At 44.3% G+C, this 21,230-nt stretch overlaps 1 protein-coding gene across 1 annotated transcript in view; it reads left to right on the plus strand.

Moving 5' to 3' along the window:
* KBTBD12 (kelch repeat and BTB domain containing 12) overlaps nt 1-21,230 on the plus strand; it is a 420,487-nt gene that overhangs the window by 368,258 nt on the left and 30,999 nt on the right. The window lies entirely within an intron of this gene.

Consider the following 21,230-nt stretch of genomic DNA (forward strand, 5'->3'; position numbering starts at 1 on the left):
CGTACCCACCCCACATCAAGGAACCCTACTGACCCAAGAAAAAGGAGAAGAGAAAGGGAATAAAAAAAGGAAAAGAAAAAATCAGGCCCATAGAAACAGAAAACTGACAAAAGAAAACCCCCCCTCCTCACCCCCCACCCAACACACATGCAGAGGCTACGGCCTACCCCCCCCCTAGCAGTGCGTCTGTCGCCCAATAAAGAGTACCCGAAATGTAGACAGAGAAAAGAAAGACAGAAAAGAAAAAGGAAACGATATTAATTAATTAATCGGAGGAGGGCCATACACATGCGCTCCTTGTCTCCCAAGCCTCAGGTTCAATCTCCACCCCAAGAATGCATGTCAACCGTTATGAGCAACAATTACAGTAACGAATGGGGAGAGACAGCAAAAACAGCGCAGCTGAATGTTACATTAAAACATGGCAGTCCGATCCTCCACCAGCCAAGCATCCAACAAGTAGAAAAGGGAACACCTAGCCCTGGCCTGTTCGTGCAAGCCCCCATAAACATGGCTCCCGAGGGGAGCCCGTCCCATCCACCACAAAGGAACTAAATGTCCACGTACGGCGGAGCGGGCTGTAGACACAAAATGGACGCCGCCAGTCACCAATATGGCCATCTTCCTCGACAAGTATCGCCCCCAAGGTCGCCCGATGACACTCAATCCAGAGCAAGGAAAGTGGGGCTTGGAAGGAAGAAGCCGTCAAAGGAGCGAACAGTTGAAAAGGCATTGTCCGGAGTGGTAACGACGATATCGCCAACGAAGTCTCATCCCCCCGGTGGGAGAGATACACAGCTGTGTCGCAGGAGCTAGCAGACGGCCGTCCGCGGGCACCCACAGCATCATGGAGAATACGCTCCGCCTCGCAGCCGCGCGGAAACATAGTAGCCCCCTCGGGAACCGGAGAAGGCAAGTCGACATCCCACTGGGAGCAGGACCTCCGTATCCGCCTCAGAGTGTAATGAACGCCATCAAGCTTATCACCCAGCTCTCGATAACCATCCCTCCACACACATTGTAGGTCCCCAAGAGCAGCGAGAATGGTGCCACAGGATAGCACAGTTCGGTGACTCCACACCTCCGTGTTCCGAGAAGACCCGCATACCCCATCATACTGCACCTCGATAGGCAGGGCACTGCAGACCAACTCACGCAGGGCACCATCAAACGTGTCCATGGAGGGAGAATAGCAATAAGATGGGGGCGAGGATGGCACCGGCAGACCGCAGTCCAAGGTATCTACGCCAGCAAGGCATACCTCGAAGAAATCACCCTCTGTAACAGCCATCCCCACACCAAAGCAAGTCCGGGGTAGATTCAGGGGCGGCCCGCCAAGATCGGGAAACTCCGAAAATGGGGTCGACGACGCTCACCTCCAGCTTTCCTCAATAAAATAGCACTCCCAGAGGGCCTCCATCTCGCAAACGCTCTTCAGGCGCGCTGCGGGAGGAGCAGCGCTCCAGCCGAGAAATTCCGTTCCCGCTCTCAGTCAGCAGCCAAGATGTCTCAATGGGCCGGCTCCGACCAGGACCAAAGGGCCGGTGTTGATCAGTTAGGACCCGGCCACATGCAGCGGATGAGGTCCCGGCTTCAGGGCGGCGGAGGCCACAAAAGAACCTCTCGAGTAACTCCGGTTACCGGGTTGGTGGAAACTCCGGAAAAACACGAATGAAGGCAGCGCGCAATCACCGGCACCCCGCTGCAGCGCGATCTCAGGATAGTAATCAGGATTAACAGCGGGGCTCAAAGTTCGCGGAGCCGGGAGCCTACACGTCTGCTCCGGTGGCCATCTTGGCTCCTTCCCCGGCAAGGAGATATTAATAATAACTTGCACACATAAAATAAATGATTACCTTTCACATATAGGATTACTAAAAAAAAATCCTATAACTTCAGTAACTACCTCAAGCTTTACCACTATGCATTCTCTGAAGAAGATGAGTTACAGTTTCTACTTCACTCTTTTATACTGCAAGATAATCAACAATGTTAACCCAAGGGGGTTGGAGGCAATGTCGACCGGCCTTTTTATATCTGCAAATATTGGAAAATGTTTATTGTGTGACGATTATCATTCCCTCTTGAAAAAGTATAATGAAAAAAAGAAAGAGTATGACTAGGTAATGGCCCCTATTTTACAAATGAATAAAGTTTATCAATGGCCCCTATTTTACAAATGCATAAAGTATATAAATGGTCCAATATGCTTAGGTCATGTGAGACAAATATTAATTGGAAAAATAATAGTAGATGGAAGTTCTTTTAAAGAGATAATTTTGTATAATGCATTGTTAAACTTTTATGAATGTTTTAACTGTGGCTTTTATGATTTTAACATGACATGAAATCGAATAATGTATATTCTGATTCTGATTCTGAATACTGCCTAATTTATCAATCGTAAATGTACCAGAACTCTTCGGTCCTTATTTTTCAATGTTCATATATTGCATTTGCAACATAGTCCAGTCAAAGATTCCTTCCTGTTGTGTCACAGGAGAACCGTAGAAAATTTTAACAACCCGCAATATCAGATAAGTTGGTATAAATGTTCAAAAATACCTCAAAGCTCATTTTTCAGAGATATTTTTCAGTGTCTTCCAATAAAAATCAGCAGGAGAACAAGTGATTCTAGGCAAAGGAAATGAAAGCTCCAAGTAGCTAGGTTCTGGCTGCAGTAATATAATATTATACTTGCCTTGTCAATACACCATGAGTCAAGAGACAAATTCAATTTAAGACAAATCATTGGTTGACAGAGCACAACACAACAGAGTTTCATAAACGACTCAAATGAGTCTGCATTAAGTTAAACAGCACTAATACAACTCCAAAGATATAAGCAACAGCAGTTTTATTCTCAGATCTTCACCAATACATAGAGATAACACAAGAACAGCCGACACGTGTTTCGTCTTAAAAATGACTTTTTCAAGGCTAATGAAACTATGTTATGTCGCGAATGTGGTCTAGTGAAGCTTTTATTAACTTTTCGGGATCGCGCTAATGAAACTACGTTCTATCACGAATACGGTATGGTGAAAGTTTCTTCAGTTTCTCAGGATTGCTTTAAGAGCCTAGGTATAAGTAACCGAGCTCCTGAAATTTCAGTGAATAAGCAAGACGGGCATTCAGAAATAAGAGCCAAGATGGCTATATGTGACATTTTCAGAATTTCAGTGTAATTATGAGTGACATTTCAACGATTAGGAGTGACACATACTCACAAGCAAAATCCAGCAAAATCCAGCAATGAAGACGAGGGAAACATAATAAATTAAATTAGAACAACAAGAAAATCGTAAAACTGTTGCAAAGTACCAGAAATGCATTAAGCCTCAGGCTGAGGGACAGAGAAGTCTCAGGCATAGCCAGCAGTTAGTGCACTGTAGTGTTTATAATTTTATAAACAAGTCTCTCTCAACACCTACACAGTTGTTTTGAAGTTCTTCAAGAAATGGCCGGTTCACCTTGAGGCTGCCCAGCATGAATTAGTAAATATACAGAATAAACGTTCTGCTCCACGTTCCATCCACATGCTCCAATAACTAATGAATTTTTGATGCTCTTCAACTTCAGTTTAGTTGCCATTAATGTACGACACGTATACGTCCGGCTACCAAACGCCTCAGAAACACGGGCACCACCTTCAAGAGACACCCACCAGCCTCTCCTGAGGACCGGATTTATTTGCCTATCATGACTAAAGTAAAGCCCAATTTGGGTTGTTGGCTGGCCCACAGCGAAGGGAAAACTAAGTGCGGCATACTGAAGCATGCACACCGGGCATTTGGGGCAAGGCAGCCTCGAGCCAGTGCGCAAATATATGGAGGATCAAGTAGTGACATAGTAGTTGTCAAGTGAGTGTTATACAGCACAGAGAAATCGTGTTACATTTGCTAAGTCGGCCTGGGAAAGGTGTCATACCGTGCATATTGTCTGTGCGCGCGCGTGTCACTGACTGGCCACTATGTGTGTAGCTGCGAGCGCAGAGTGTGGCGCGTGTTTGCGTTGAACTTGGTGAGGTCAGAAATTAACGCAAAGCCGGGGGCACAGCTAATTTAGATCTTCATTGCTAGCAAAGTTCTCTAATTTTACGCCCCTCTCTAACTTCGGAGCCATTTCTGAGTTCATTTGCTGACAGGGCCGTGAACTCACAAAACTGAAAGTATACCGCACTACTGCCCGGCGATTCAATACAGTTGTTACATTGTAGCAAGCGCCTCAACTCAGAACCCAGCCCCCATGAAGTTTACCCTGCAGCGCGGGCTTCCTACCTGTACCACTGATGCAAGTGTTTTAAAAGAACAGCACTTATAGGCACAGGCCCTTATAATGCGTGACTTAGCATTTCAGTGCGGTGATGCGGACAACCTCACTGAAATGCGCTAACGTCACGCCTAATGCGTGATACTTGGCAGGGCTGTTTTTTAATCATTTTGTTTGTTCTCATTTAGCTTTATCTTGATCCTATCTGGCGTAGAAATATATTGCAATATAGTCCAACTTGAGAGGAACAGTGCACACCTAACGCATAACAGAGAGCAGCAAGAATTATAGTATTTCAGGTAATACATAGGTTTATGTTGGCAGTAGAGTCATGTACTCCATAATGGTCATGTGTAGAAGTTCTACTGTGTGCTAAATATATTCTGAATAAGACTGACTCAGGACGAGGAAGCCAGGTGTCCAGAGTAGGTCAAAGTTATGTCCTTCATCTAATCTCACTGTGGCCCGTTTTAGGGGGGTAAGTACGCAGCTACATATTGGGATGTCATTTCCCGGTTTTGAGGCGGTTGCCTGAGAAGGAATGCTTTAATGTAGAGATTTTCTTGCACTTGAGGATTTTGAGTCATAATATAGAAGGGTGTTACCCAGAAACCGGTCCCAGGATGCTTGTTTCTGGTTCAGGGAAGACCTGGCTTGGCAGTTCGGGCTGGACTGTTCCCATGAGGCACAGGGCCAAGACTGATTTGCATATAGCTGGGTCTGAACTGAGGTGGTGAAATGAGCTAAAGAATGATGATGGATTCAACCCAGGGGCTTTGGGTGGATTTTTGTCGACTTGAAAGACACCAGAGTACCAATATTGGTGCCCCAAACCTAACCCTGTGTAAACCAATAACAAACAGCCCTAGGTAACAAGGGTCACAAATTGCTGCAGCTGTACCCCTGGCCCGCCCCTCCGTTCTGTACTGTGTGCCTGGTTGATAAACCTGACAGTGCCTCTCATGGTCACTCACCAGGCTGGAGGCATCTCCAGTCTGCAATGTTGTGTTACATCACAAACATGCCACACCAAAGTGCACAAATACAAAGGAATACATATGAAGTGCGCTAAAACAAAGACATATCATGATACTAAAATACCATGGGCCCTACGGATATTCTCTGCACTCAAGTAATACACAGAGGGCCATAATGAAATGTTAAAGCCCACGGATACCTTGACATTTTTGGAAAACAAGCACCTGCAGTTATGCACCAGGAGGCAGCACTGCTGCAGTGTGCTGCATACAGCCTCTGCAAAACCTTACCACGAGTGCTGTAAAAATCACTCTAAAACATTACATAGCACAAATGGTCAGTATTTTAACTCAGCGATCTGTGCACATATGAAGTAATCCCAGCAAATCCAACTTTTGGTCAATATTTGTATGTAGACAGCAGTATTACTCTATGTTTACTCATGAGTGCTTCACCAGTCATCCTTCAAACATCATTAAGCAATCTCTCTGTATGTTTTTCACCCAAGCAGTGCCTGATCAGTTCCGCTTGAACCGAAAGACGTGCAACGCTCCAATTAGAATAGCGAACTCTTGGCGAACAAATAAATAAAAAAAACACAAGTTAAAGCATTAACACACAGTCCATTAATCTCGGGAGGGTGGGGGGGGGGAGCCATTTAGAAACACACTAATTTATGGTGTAGGCATGTTGGTACTGGTTTAAAGTGCCCACACTTTGCAGGTATATTTACAATAAAATGTAGGGGTGTGGTATTACTCCAGAATTGGTAACACTCTGACATTTTTTAACTGCAGTGATGTGCTGTATTTACAAAAATTACAGCACACCCCATCGTTTCTCCTAGCGCTGGCACTAAAAAGCTGCCTGGCAGCAGCGCAAGCACTTTACGCCATGTTGCAAGGTTCCCCGCTCTGTAGTGGCGATTGTTTATGTGCAGCAGGGGACAACTTCTTGCACTTAAACAATCTTTAAAGGGGATTTGCAGTTTCTATGTGTGTAGGAAGAGCAAAATACGAGGAGTCGTATCTTCAGTTTAAGACCAGGTTTTCCCTGGCCTCAGTTTTTGGCCCAGCCTTGTAAATATGGGGCATCGTCAAAAAGCAACGGGTGTTGCGGGGGGAGGCCCACTGCAACACCCATTGCACGCCCCTTTCACACTAAGTGAAACATGAAAAGGGGACTTATTCACAAGGCAGCATTAAGCCATTAAAAGTGGCTTAACACCAATTTGTATATAAGGAGAAGGACATATCGTCACCAGGATGTCACTAAAAGTGGCGTTCTGGTGGCGATGTCCCCATGTAAATATACCTGTGCAGCTCTGATTTTGCTATAACTCACAAAAAACAGAATCAGGGCAAAAATTACATATTTTCCCAATTTGTTTCATTTCTTTTATCTTGCTATGGAAAAAAGAACCACACAAAGCATGCACTTTTAACCACAGTCCGTTTAGGCACACTTTCATTCCGTCTGTTAAAAACAGCGATTCTTCCTTTACAAACTTTCCAGTTCAGCTCTGACAAACCATGCCACACTTTTTGGTTTCTGCTCCTAAGTTATGGAACACATTGCCACAGTCAATAAGGACAAGTCCTACACTTTTGTTTTTTCGCAAACAGCTAAAGACTTGGCTCTTTAACCAATAATACCATAGCGGCACTTACTGAGACTCATGTAGTTGGTTTTTAGCGCCGAGACGCCTACGGGTATTTGTTGGCGCTTAATAAATAGCAATAATAAATAAATAAATAAGGACAGCGTGTCCCAGTAACATGCCATTCTCTTTAAGAAATTCTAACAAAGGTGTTTTGAAAAACAAACACCACATGTGCACTGAATTAAAAAAACAAAAAAGACTTCTATGTAAAATGCAAATCAAACGTACGCACTGCCAAGCTTCCACATGGCGCTCACATTCCTTAGGGCTTGTCCTAGGCAGCCAGTGCCAATGACGCCTGCTGGACTAAGAAGGTTTCAGACTACTGCAGCCTTGATATTCGACTGCAGGCATCTGGCAATGGGTACTTATTCTTCTTCAAATTAAACTCTGCCTGAGGCATCCCTTAAATGTATAATCCCACCATCAAAAAGGACAAATAATTCCACGATGCTCAAGTTACCCATCAATGGAAACACGCAAAACAATTAGAATTTTGTTGACTGGTCCTCTTTTACTTTTTGCAATAAGTGTTTCCTAGTACAAAGATGGGGCAGTGCATGTGAGCCTTAAAAATATTAAATAGTAGTAATACCAGACCAGATGTACTTTGTTCTGGTAGTAGAAAGCGGTGTCAATTTGTGAGCAATCTGTTTATGAACTGACCTATGTCCTAGTCAGTCAGTTTGCAAAAAACAAGGATTCGGAGTAAGTCGGAATCCATGTCACGTAACTAATATTCATTACAAAGGTTGGAAAGTGTGACTCACTCCGATGGGTCAATGTCACCGAAAAAGTGGCCTAAAAGGGTCTAGAACACCATGTTTCTTTTTGACTTGAAGTAAAGAACTTTTTAGGTCTCGCCTGTCAATGCGCTTGCGCATTGAGCTTGCGAGAATATAGGGGCTTATCCAGAGCTTAACCATCGGGCAATTCCATCCAGTGCCCGTGAAAAGCAAGCTCAATGCGCAAGCGCATTGACATAAAGCGCATGCACATCAAAGCCAGCCATCTGTTCCCCAGCTCCTCCCTCCTCCCCTAATTATTCACGGCCAGCCAGCCGTACTTTCACTTTCACGGCCGCCAGGCCGTGTCTCGTGTTTATCCTCCCCCCTCCCTCCTTCCCCCCTCCCCACAGCAATGCCAAGAGCTTTTACAGCCTGTTTCTCTTTCGCAATCTTCTCTTTGCTTCTTTCCGCTCACCCTGTTATCTTCTTCCTCTCACATTCTCTTCTTTTTGTTAATGCGCCTCCGCCAGTCCCTCTATCCTCAGTCTACACCCCCTTGTGCTAATATTTTCTTTCCTTTGATCCTTTCTCATTCTTCCTCTCGGTCCTTTTTGTACCATCGTCCATCTCTTTGTGTTCTCCTGCGCATATGCCCCTCCGAGCCTACCCGCCGAACCCACTCTGCTTTCTCCCTTACATCTCCCAAGCTCAGTCTCTCTCGCCTCCATTTCCATTGTTGCCCAAAGTCCGAGGCAGTCTGACATCTTTACTGTGTGAAGATCAGGTGTGTGCAGCTAAATTCAAGGGTAAAATGATGAGAGTGGCAACAGGGTCATATCAGTAAATACGAGTCTTTATTTCACCCTTGTTTAACTTGTTTTTTCTTTTTAGCTCCGGTCGACATATGCTGCGTGTTTTTTACAGCTACTTTACACGGCAGGGATGCACCTTCTTGTCGATGGCCCTCGGTCTGCCATCATTTTGCCTCTTGCTTTATTCGTGCCGCACGAGTGAAGGTTCAGTCTGATGAGTTTTTGCCCCCTTGGCACAGCCACAAGTAGTCTGTTTGCCCCCTTGGCACAGCCACAATTAGAGTCTTTCTTATCGACGGCGCCACCATTTACAACTCATCAATAGCGCCTCGAGCTGCAGCTTGGCGCGCCCTTTCACCCTTACTGCGCGTATTCTTACAGCCCCCTTCGATTTGCTAACACTGGTTTGGCTTTCGTTTCACTTACATTTCAAAATAAATAAAAAAATATATATCACTTGTAGTTCTTGGACCTTTCTATACGAAACACAATGTCGCTACTTATGTAATTACAAAATATATTTGATGTATAATGCGTGTTGTATTGCTTTTGCACTAAAAGTAAAATAGAATTTATTTTTGGGGTTTGTTACACTCTATTTGTGAGCGTGCTTTCTTTTCTTAACATTGGCTCAGCATACCTGCGTTTTTTGTATTTACATCATGTTGATTTATGTGCAACATAAGTTTTATCACATTACTCGAGGCTTCGTGACGCTAAATGCGCTGACCAGCATTGCAATATTAGACCTTTTTTTCTTTTTAGCTCCGGTCGACATATGCTGCATGTTTTTTACAGCTACTTTACACGGCAGGGATGCACCTTCATGTCGATGGCCCTCGGTCTGCCATCAGTTTGCCTCTAGCTTTGTTCGTACTGCACAAGTGGAAGGTTCAGTCTGATGAGTTTTTGCCCCCTTGGCACAGCCACAAGTAGAGTCTTTCTTATCGACGGCGCCACCATTTACAACTCATCAATAGCGCCTCGAGCTGCTCACTCTCCTTCTCAACATCCGACTTGTTTTTCTTTTAACTGTACCCCAACCGAAACGGCCTCAGAAGGATGAAAGTCATTTGCATGCGACTACCCAACTCATGCGAGCACCCCCCCAGTTCTTCCTGCGCACCGCCGATTACAACACCCCCCGCATTCCTTCACTTCCATTGAACCACGCAGTCCGGGACACAATCCCCCTGCACCCATCCCCCTTTAGCCTCCTCCCGAGCCATGCGATCCTTCCCACGTCCCTCACTCATCCAAATTTGAACCCAACCCCACTTACTGAAACTTCAGCTTCTCTCCCCACTCTCCACCACTAGCCCCCGCTAGCACATCGATCACGGGAGTGAAATATTCAGTTCACACTATTTATTTTGCTGATATCTTCGTTTTCTTAGGTGCAAACCGCGTGTGCATTATAAACACTTTGTATGTCCTCTCTTTAGTGTGTTCTGTTACTTTATATCATTCCTTCCACTGTTATCTCCCTCTACTTACATGCAAAGCAAGCGCCCGTCACAAACAGGCTGTCTAGTCTCTCTTTAGTTTGCTGGCGCCATTCAATTCACACTATTTGTTTTTCTGCCATCTCCTTCTACTTACATGCAAAGCGAGCGCGTACTTCAAACACTTTGTATGGCCTCTGTTTAGTCTGCTGTCTACATTAAAATCACACTTGAATTTTAGGTTACCTTCATTTGCTAGTATACACATCGGGCGTGTATTACAAACAGTTGTATATTATATGTAGCTTTTGCGAGCACAAGTGATGTTGTTTACCTATATCTTAATGTCGATTAGAGCTGCTTATCATTAAAATATATAAAAACATTGATAGTATAAGGCATTTATTTTTTATATTTTTCTATGAATCGTCATGTGTAATATAAAAAAAACTGATGTGTATAAACACATGCGCTCAGTGTTACAGTAGCGGACCATATTAATGCGATCTTCCTTTGTCTAATTTTTGCTGAGGCGGTTAAATAGGGTACTCTGTGGCAAAGGACCTTTGTTTTATATATCGTCCGCTTTTATTGTATCAGCATGGGGTCTGGCTTGTTAAAAGAACCGTAACAAGAGCTGAGCCATACAAAGATGTTGCGCGTAAATCGGGGAACACTTGTCATGTAAACATACGAGAAAGATCATTCAAAATTAAAAAAGTTATTTATTTTTTAGCATTAGTGTTTTATTTTGAGGGACATTTATTGAAAGAAATTGTTTCAAATATGAAGCCTTCAAGAAAACCCCTGTACTCTAAAAACATTGCCAAGAGTGAACCGAGAAACAGGTTTCCCTTATGTAACCAGTTGCATAAATCCAACCACCTAGCTCACCCACTGCTCACACCCAATCACAGGCTTCCGCCTCTACTGCTGAGATCCCATTTCCCCGCCGACTTCCTTCCCTGCAAAAGCCCTCCCTGCAAAAGCCCACACTTAGCTGTCGCCATTCACGCTCTCTACCTGCTTCCCCCACCCCTCTAAACGATTTTCCGCACTTGCAGACATGCACACGCAATCCTAGCTCCTTACACCTTCTCCCCACGACCATCATCCAACCCAATACAATTCATAACGATTGGCTTTTCAAATAACAAAATTAATACTTTTATAATTTGCAAAACATAAACAAAAATTTAAAAATATTTACATTTACCACACCAAAAGCTCAAACTTTTCTATGGCGAGACCTATTGCATTTCCAATGCTTGTTTTTTAAGTTGTCCAATTTCCTGAAAAGAAACAGGGCTGCTTTTTAATAAAAAGTTGTTTTTAGTTTCAGAGAGCTGGCAGTGGTCCCTACTCCCCCTGAAAAGTTTACCCCAATTCACAAAAGGGAAGAGGTCCGGAATAAGCTGGGCCCATCACCAAAAGAGACATAGTACTCTAGTCGAGTCCCTCTTTCAGCCACCCCTGTAGTAGCGGCCCATGCAGGTAAGAGCGGCGGGGCGGGGTTTGGGTGGGGGGAGTGAAAGTGACAAACTACGGGCGCTGAAACTGGACCAGTCTAAAAGTTTTGCATGTTTCCATTGATGGGTAACTTTCTGAGATATGGCATGGGTATCATGGAATTATTGGCCCCTTTTGATGGTGGTCTTATAAATTTAAGGGATGCAGCAGGCGGAGCTTTATTTGTAGAAGAATAAGTACCTATTCCCAGATGCTTGCAGTCGAATATCAACGCTGCGTAGTCTGGAATCCACCTCATTCCTCTTTAATGGACAGATACTCCCTACCCCATGTTTGCACTCTTGCATGTTCCTGCTTTCCCCCTTTGTGAAGGTTTTTCTGACTTTTTCTTTCTTTATCCTTTGTGCGCTTTCCCTCTCTTGCTCTCGGGAAGTGTCAGATGAGGAAATATAAGTGTCAGTCCCCAAAAAAGAGTGCAGAGAGGCCCCACTGGCAACCACCACCTCAAATTAAGCACTGGCAGTAGCAGTACACATTTTCCTTTATTGCTGTAATATGTCTTCCACTGTCTTCCAGGGTTCTTTAATTTGTTTCTGAGAATTTTGTTTCAAGCCTCAGGAAGCTAGGTTTTTTTATGCTTATTATATAATCTATATTTTTATATAATCTTTGGCAGCCTCATCATTGGATGAGGCTGCCAGAGACAAGTATAAGTCTGAGATAGATCAGCTGAACTGTTATTATAAGGCTGGTAACTACGAAAGGAGATACTTAGGAGTTGAACGATATTTGGTCCAACACTTTTATGTGATTTCATGGCCTAGTAGTTTTCAGTGACAATGGAAAGGAGAAGGTTAAGCTGATCGTATGAGGGTCCGTCTAAGTGATGGATATTTTTCTGTCTCTCTGAAAATTTTAAGAGGGACAAAAATTGCATCAAGTGAATGCCGCACCATTTGGGAATAACCACTGTAGGTATGAGTCTAGAGAGTGTCATGGAAGGTAATCAACTTGTTTGTCAAATAATTGAAGCCAGAGGTCGGGATGTTTTAAGCAGCAGCAGTTTCTGTGCAAGGGCGTCAGGTGGCCAGCTGGAAGGAGGAGGTCATACCCTAGGGTAGAGCAGAGGGATGCGTACTGTGCAAAGAGGAGTACCGGGGACTCCGCATACAGCCCATAACTTCCGTGTGCGATGGCTTACTCCAAAAATTGAGGTCTCACATGGACGGCAGTTAATGATCAATAGCTGGGCTGTGTTGCAAGTCTGGTATATACGGTTGATGCCCATGGGCCACTTACAGAGCTACATTCACAGTTTAGGGCAACTGTGCCGCGCAGGTGTACGCTAGGTTGACCCCGTATTATGCAAACTGTGTTGGGTCCCACCCCCCGACCCTCATTTTGCCACCGCTTTCCAATAGGTCCTACTGGCTGAGAATTTGTTGGGGTTGGGGGGAGGGTTGTTTAGGATTACTAAAGTCGAATTGTTACTCTTCTGTCAATACCAGCAATATGTATACTCTGATCATGGTTGGTTATAATATTTTATGTAACGGGCTTTTCCTGTTTTTCATCACAATGTATGCAACACACGGCATGTATACTATGTTGTCTGCCAAATCTTAATAAAGTTTGTTTTACACGTACTGAAAATTGGCATATTTTGGGGGCTATTTTACTTGGTAAAGGATAGCTTGCTCTGGATTTTCCCCACGTACTTTAGCACTTTAACACATTAGAATTGCATATCACTAAAAACAGTTGGGATATTGACCTAAGCACTCTTGAAAAACGGGTATGCTCCCAGATTATTGTTGCAATATGTCTCTTGCACTTTTTCTGTATTGGTTTTATTCATGATTTGTATGTTCTGATCCAATGGTGTCTTTTAACTCCCTGTTATTTATTACCATTGTTATGCCCCTTTTGCTCTGCTCAATATTTTATTTTTTTTAAAGTTTGTTTATAAAAAAATGTGGCTTCCTATGTCTCATGCAGAGAGACAAAATCTTAAACTTACTACCATTTTCGTATTCACAGAAGGCACTTACTCATTTTGATATTCACAGAAGGCACTTACTCATTTTGGTATTCACAGAAGGCACTTACTCATTTTGGTAATCACAGAAGTTAGGACTCCTAACTTTAGGACTCCTAAATGCCTTCTGTGAATACCGAAAGTCTTAAAGTTAGGATTTTTCTCAGTTTAGGAGTAGTAAAGTTAGGACTCCTAACTTTAGGACTCCTAAATGCCTTCTGTGAATACCGAAAGTCTTAAAGTTAGGATTTTTCTCAGTTTAGGAGTAGTAAAGTTAGGACTCCTAACTTCTGTGAATACTGAAATGAGTAAGTGCCTTCTGTGAATACCAAAATGAGTAAGTGCCTTCTGTGAATACCAAAATGGTAGTAAGTTTAGGATTTTGTCTTAAGTTAGTTCTGTGAATCGGGCCCTAATTAATTCTCAGAATTGATGGCTGCATTAATAGAAACCCACTCCTCACTCTGTGAGCTGAAAGTCCCTGCAAAACACATTAGCTGCAGTGCGTTTCGTCAAGGGCTACAACTTGAAATGTTATCGCCTATTTGTGCCAGACAAAGTAAGATCCTGCATAAAAGCCTTGAATGGACCATAGAGGTAATATATGTGGTGCCCAAGACACTGCTGCAGGCTGTGAACAGATGGTTCTAGCAGAACCATCAAGCAAAGTTGAGAATCGCAATGGAGGGGGAGATCGGGGAGGGGGGGGCTAATGGGTTTTGAAGTGTCCATGTATATGATGCCTAGGCTTTTAATGGTGCTCTATGTTGTATTTTTTTGTTCTTTTTACTAAAAAGGACAATAAAAAGTTTTGGGAAAAAACCTAGAATGAACCACCATTCTGAAAGACAGTCTATTTCCAGCCTGAGAAGATGGTGGCCTCTATCCAGCCATTGCTTTAGAATCTAAAAAATAATATCTTTTATAACTTTAGAAAAACCCTTTTCCTTACAAAACTCTGCTTCTCTGCAGGCATTTATGCGCCCGGCTGTTCCAGGTGGGTTTGATAAAAGCTCTTTAGAATTTAATCAAAAACTGCATTAAGAATCCTCCTGGTGGGCGGATACCATTAACTGGTCTGAAATGCGCATCCTTCCAGGGCCCTAGTGGGTTCAGTGCTGCATACGTAATCCCCCTGAGAAGAGCACTATAGCTGCAGGCAACCAAGTCCTCTCAGCTCAGCAGGGGCCTTGACTGAGCAAGGAAACAAATTACACTCCCATCGGGGGAGTAGCAAAAATGCTTCCATTGGGTGCGACGACAATTTTTTTTCTGCACGTGACTTTGCCGCAGGGAAATAGAGATTTCTCCTGCCCAGCGGAAGCAGAAAGAATGACCTGCTCCCGCCAAGTCGGAGCAAAGCCGGCTAGCATAGCACCCAGGTTGGGTACATGCAGTAAAGCCAGCGGGCCACAGATTATGGTCCCTGGGAACCATAAAGGCTCGGGGAGGGGGCGGTGCATCCCTCTCCCCTTAAAAAAAGACTTTGGCCCATGGGGATTGGGTCCAAGAAGCCTGTAAAGGTTTGGGGGTGGAATGTCCCCGTCCCCTTAAAAAAAGACGACAGGCCCAGGAGATGGGGTCCCAGGTAGGTAAAGGCTTAGGGAGGGGGGCTGCACACTTCCCTCCCATAAAAATGGATATCCCTTTGGGAGAACGGGGTCCCCCAGTCCTGTAAAGGATCAGATGAGGGCGGTCACACACCACCCTCCCCAATATTAGGAAGAAAAAAAAGAATTGCCCACTCCCCTGGCATCAGGGCACCGGGATGGGTGCTAGCAGGGGGGTTGGCGGGCTGCGGGGGACCTGGGGCTCCCCCGCCACCTCCAACAAAAGATAAGCATCTGGATGTCCAGGATGGGCACCGAAATACCCAAAATATAAAAATAATAAATAAGCAGCAGGAACCGCTCATTCATTATTCACTGCAAGGAGCGCCCCATAATGCCCTAGGGCATATTAACATAATATATTTAAAGCATGTGGTGCCCTTTGAAGAGGCAGGGGCACCATCAAACATTGTTTTAATGTAGTGAGGTGCCTGCAGGGTGTGCAGCAGCCCCCCAGCAGCATAAAAAAACAGTAAGGGCCCTATTTTGATGTCTCAAAAGCCTCCAAACGCCGATCGGAGGCTTTCCAAACCGACATCTTTGGTTTCACTTTCGACCACCGCATTATAATGCCGGCGGTCGAAAGTGAAACTGGACGGTCATTCCGGCTGGATTCCGAGTTGCTCAGGGAGCACGGAGACCTCACCATAATTCCTACGGACTGTACCGTCGGGATTACAATGTCGGTTTTCAACAGGCTTTCCATGTCAGTTTTTCCGACAAGGAAAGCGACTTTGGGGGCCCCTTGCAGGGCCCCTTTCTCCCTGCAGCCTCCGGTTGAGGGCTGTGGGGGCAGTTAATCCCTGCACTGCATGACAGGCACCTAGAGGTACCTGCAACATGGTGCAGGGATTAACATAATCACCCATTTCTATATGAGGGCTTGTGCCACGACGGGTTTACAGAGGTCAGTGGGTCCTGAGACTGCAATGGTGTTCTGACATCGTAATTATGCCCATAGTCTATTGAGTCTTTGAATCCATGACCCCAGGGGAGATTATCAATTTTTTTTAAGTGCTCCTAGTTGAAACCCTATATTCTTCAGTTTGAGTGCAGAGCCCCCTTGTGGTCAGTTCTATGGCTGCACTTTGTTGCATGAAAAGATGTTGATTTTTAAAAAAAGAAAGCTTTATTTCATTTTTATGACAATCATTTTTATGAAACATTGAACTGTGTGAATTAATGAAATATACATTTCATTGTAATTATTGGTCATTTTCTGACAAAAACTAAAAATGTACTTTATATATGTTGACAGTGTGACTCCTCCATACATTCAATACACCCACTTTTTATTTTTTGTTGTTCTGACCCTTTGACATATTCAATAGCTCTGCTTTACTTAACTTACTTACTTACTTACTTAACCCCTTATATGCAGCCATGTGTGTCCACAGGAGTTTGGACACCAGCAGGGGTTGGGAGAAGCGCCTGGTCCGTGACCTACCACAAGCAAAGGGCGGTGTGCAGTTGGTAGCCCTCGGGGAGATGGACGTAACTACGCCACGCACAGCGAAAAGGTTGTGCACTGCGAGGGGTTGGCCTTCCGTATGGTAGTAAAATATTATTGAAAAATACATGGGTTAAAGAGACGTTATAGTTAGGTATGGTAATAATATCTTACTTTCCATTTTAAAAAAACCTTAGAAATTCACTGGAAAAAAACAAAGGTAATAGAGACGTTATAGTTAGGTGAAAATTGTGATTAAAACATGTACTTTAAAACAAACAAAACCACTGAAATTCACCAGTTAATGTGATCTCAACTAAATATAACTCGTGCGCTAAGGTAACTATAACTCCCTCACCATGCACTCGCCATGAATTACCCCACATATTACATCACTCATGACATCTTCTATGACATCATTGATAACATCATGACAAGACTGTGCATGGCGGGGGCATGAGTTATAGTTACTTGAGATAACTATAACTCGTTAATTTGAGGGGCTTTGTTAGTTTAAAACAGTATGTTTCAACTGACCATTTTCACCTAACTATAACGCCCCTTTAACCTTTGTATTTGTTCAGTGAATATATATATATATATATATCTATATATATATATATATAGATATATAGATATATATATATATATAGGACATTGACGAAGGGAGGATTCCGAAACGCTTTTGTTTGTAATATTTCTTTCGCCGAATACGGTAAATCTAAAATCAGATTTTAGTAACGTGAGTGTTGGTCATTTTCCACCTTATGGAAGGAGCTGAAATATATATATCTGAAAGGGCACACCACGGTACTCTTCCATCCGGCTTCTCAGCCTCTGTGCAGCTCCTCACCACCTCTCCATGAATATCAACAGATCCGACGCATTTTGGCACCAACCGCCACTTAATCATGGATTCATTACACAAAGGCATCCAAAGCTCACCTTCAAAGTTCAATTTGTTATTATTGAGTTACTCCACCCTAAGTGGGTGTGACTAAAGTTTTCGTCAAGCAGAATGCTGGTTGACGTAGTCCGTGAAGTAAGTAACATTAATTTCCTTGAGTAGGTGTCTGCCTCTGTGTATGGTTCAGAAAATTATGAAACAACCTTTAGTAGGAAAGGAAAGCAGGGTTGAAGAGCTGTAATCGTTGAGTATCGCGCTGCAAGGCAAGAAATTGTAATCTCGCCACAGTCTCCTCGCATGCAGTCTCTTCCCGCATGCAGCAGTGGTGCTCCTTCCCACGGAATCATGGATTCGTTACACAAAGGCATCCAAAGCGCACCTTCAAAGTTCAATTTGTTTTTATTGAGTTACTCCACCCTAAGTGGGTGTGGCTAAAGTTTTCGACAAGCAAAATTCTGGTTGATGTAGTCCGTGAAGGTCATAAAAACAAATTGAACTTTGAAGGTGAGCTTTGGATGCCTTAGTGTAGTGAATCCACGATTAAGGGGCGGTTGGCCCCGAAACGCGTCGGATCTGGTGATAATCACGGAGAGGGGGTGAGGAGCTGCACAAGGGCTAAAAAGCCAGATAGCAGAGTATCGTGGTCTTACCTTTCAGAAGCTTAAGGGCGTTTTGTTGATATATATATATATATATATATATATATCTATACTACTATTATAAAGAGAGAACACAAACCTTTGAGCCAGGTAAACTCGGGAACCACAGCGCCAATCCACACACCCGATACATCGTAGAAATTGTCAGGGTGTGCAGATGGACATAGGCTATAAAAAAAATTTTAAAAACGTAAATTTAAAAATATAACTTTAAAAAAAAAGTAGGGCCCTGAAAGTAGCGCCGGCCGCGACGCTGCGCTGGCCGCGACGTAGCGCTGGCCGCGACGTACGTGATGACGAGGAGAAGCGGCGGACATGGAGCGGCGGTGAAGTGAGGAGCGCGTGGAGAAGCGGCGGCTCAGGTGCGTCATGACGAGGAGGAGTGGCGGACATGGAGCGGCGGTGAAGTGAGGAGCGCGGGGAGGAGCGGTGGCTCAGGTAAGGTAAAGGGACACATTGGAGTCGGGGCGGGAGTGGGTGCGCACAGAGGGACGGGCGGGAGCCCTTACTGCACGCAAGCCTCAAATGCTGCCCCCTGCGGCGGCTCAGGTAAGGTAAAGGGACACATTGGAGTCGGGGCGGGAGGGGGTCGGGGCGGGAGCGGGTGCGCACAGAGGGACGGGCGGGAGCCCTTAGTGCACGCAAGCCTCAAATGCTGCCCCCAGCCCCCTTCTGCCCCGGGCAACGCTGGGGCGGGCTGCTAGTATATATATATATATTTTACTTATGTTGACTACACTTACTATGCTTGGTAAAGGCATGTGCGGTAAAAGCTTTGTTGATAGCATGCATGCTAAAATCATGCAAGGTATTGTAATACATCTTAGGAGCAGCAGTGCATAACTGAAAACTCTCAGACCCATATTAACCATTGATTGCCCTGGACGCTCTAGCGATGCTAAGCAGTGCAACTGGCAGTGCTGATTTATTTTTGCATACAAATGCCTGCGTGTCATGTGGCACCAGACCTCTACTTATGTGTGCAAAGAGATCATCATGGGGTGGAAACAGCGCATATACCCATAGGAGTCCATGCAAAATCTGATCTATCTAAGTAATGCAACCTGTGTTTGTGTGGAATCTTAGAGCCAGATAAAACTAGGCCCAAATTGTGAGCAAGAGGAATATCGTATATTTCCACACATTACATTTTGTTTCCTCAAAATTAAACACTTTATAGGGCTTATCTTTGGTGGTTGCCTGTGTGTGTACAAATTTGCAATATATAGTGTGGCTGAAGCACAAATCTCATGCAAGACATCACTCACATTTGCAGTGTGATGCGACAGTTATCTTCAAGCTAAAACCTAATTTTCACCCACTTTTGTCTTATGTGTTTGACCTACTTAACCTAATAACCACACTTTCCACCTATCCTGCACATCCTCCTGCTAAAATCCTGCAACACCGAGCAACATAACATTTAGGACACCTCAAAGGCTCCAGAAAACGTCCATGTCTGCAAAATGTAAACACTGCTGTCTCCAGGGCCGAGTCTCAGCTCCCTTGCACCTTCTCAACCTTCCCTCCGTATCTCAGATGTCACTGGCCAACGAGTCCTTTGTGCCACCTTCTTTACCCATCCAACCTTCTAACATCTCCCCCTCTGCCCCAATTCACGTGCCATAGGATCGTAGGCCCAAAACTATTTAATGTCGAATGCAATCCCAGCAAGGACAATCGTTACCAGGTAATATCTTTTATCAATTGAGATCATTGAAGAACATGTTCCCTCTTCCTCTATCAAGTACTTCCATCTGCTCCTCTGTTTACAACTTGCTACTCTACTTAGAACTTCACACCTGTAAATTCCAGCCACACCTGCCCAAACCCATACCCTGATCGGCTGAGAAGGTAGCATTTGATGAACTAGAACCTGAATCCATAAGCACCTATGGCATCTGAATCCTCTATACACTCACCTTCGCCATCTGCCCACGGAACCGCTGCCCCTGCGAACGAGCCAACGCATCTGCAATGTTCTTCTCCATTCTGGAAATGTACCTAACTCCAAAGTGATTCTGTGTCTCAAACAAAGATCCTTAGCATCTATGACAACTTCTCATTCCTCACTGACTGTGTACTCACCAGCTCCATCACCCCTCGCTTTTCGTATTAAAGTTCGCCTTTTACAAGTTCATTTGCCTCCATGTTGGAATGGCACCACCCTACACAGCCAGATTCATATACGAAAATGTTCACCAGCACCCAACCTGAAATGTGGATTTTGCACTCCCTTGTCTTCTTGCTGAAGCACTTCACTCTCCTAGTACCACACCAATCTCATTACAGGCCCTTACCTGGCCCATTCCCGCCTTCAATGCCACCACCACCTAATCTATCTTTGTGCTGGCACCTGTCTTCATCCCACCTCCTCACTGCTCCTTGCTGAGACCCCTCCATTCAATCCACAATCCTCTGTCATAGTTGACGTCTTGTGCCTCATGTCCCTCCTCAGCCCACCTTCCTTTCTCCCTTCTCCAAAATTGAATTTCCAACCACACAGGGTACTCCATAGTGCCCGGTCTCTTAAACTCACGTTACAGGTTATCCTGCTGCTTACCTAGGTTGAGCCCTTCCTCCCTCATCTGAAACTGTTCAGTGTGCCACCTGCTTGCTTAAGGAATAGGATGACCAGATTTTGAAAGCCAAAAATCGGGACATTTAACAAAAAAGAGTAATAGAAGGACTAATTCAACATCACCTGTGGGGCACAGAATGAAAGCGCTCATCAATATAGAAGCACAAGGAGGCACCGAGGGAATAAATAAAAAGAGAGTTTTTATACCTAGTTTAAAACATTATTTAAACAGCTTTCTAATAAGAGCTGCTAACAAGAACTGCTTTGTAGCAAATAAAAACATGCCTCCAATCTTTGCAATTGACCCTCACTGAAAACCGGGACCTAACCCGAAATTCCCGATATCTGACAGGAAAGATTTTCTGTCCCAGAAAATCCGGGACACCTGGTCACCCTACTAGGGGGACTTCTTGTTCGGTGGATTGTGTAGGGTGATGGCGCTCCTGGGAAATACGTAGTGAGTATATACTAGTGTACAATTATGATTGTGGGTGGTGCATAAGGGTAGGGAGAGCCACCCTCCTCCCCAATGTGTGTATAACCACTTATAAACCAAAACAACAGTCCCTTGCACACACCGACAGTATATATTATGTATCATTGACAATATTAAAAAA

Source organism: Lissotriton helveticus, chromosome 9, assembly GCF_964261635.1.
Source record: "Lissotriton helveticus chromosome 9, aLisHel1.1, whole genome shotgun sequence".
NCBI lineage: Eukaryota > Metazoa > Chordata > Amphibia > Caudata > Salamandridae > Lissotriton > Lissotriton helveticus.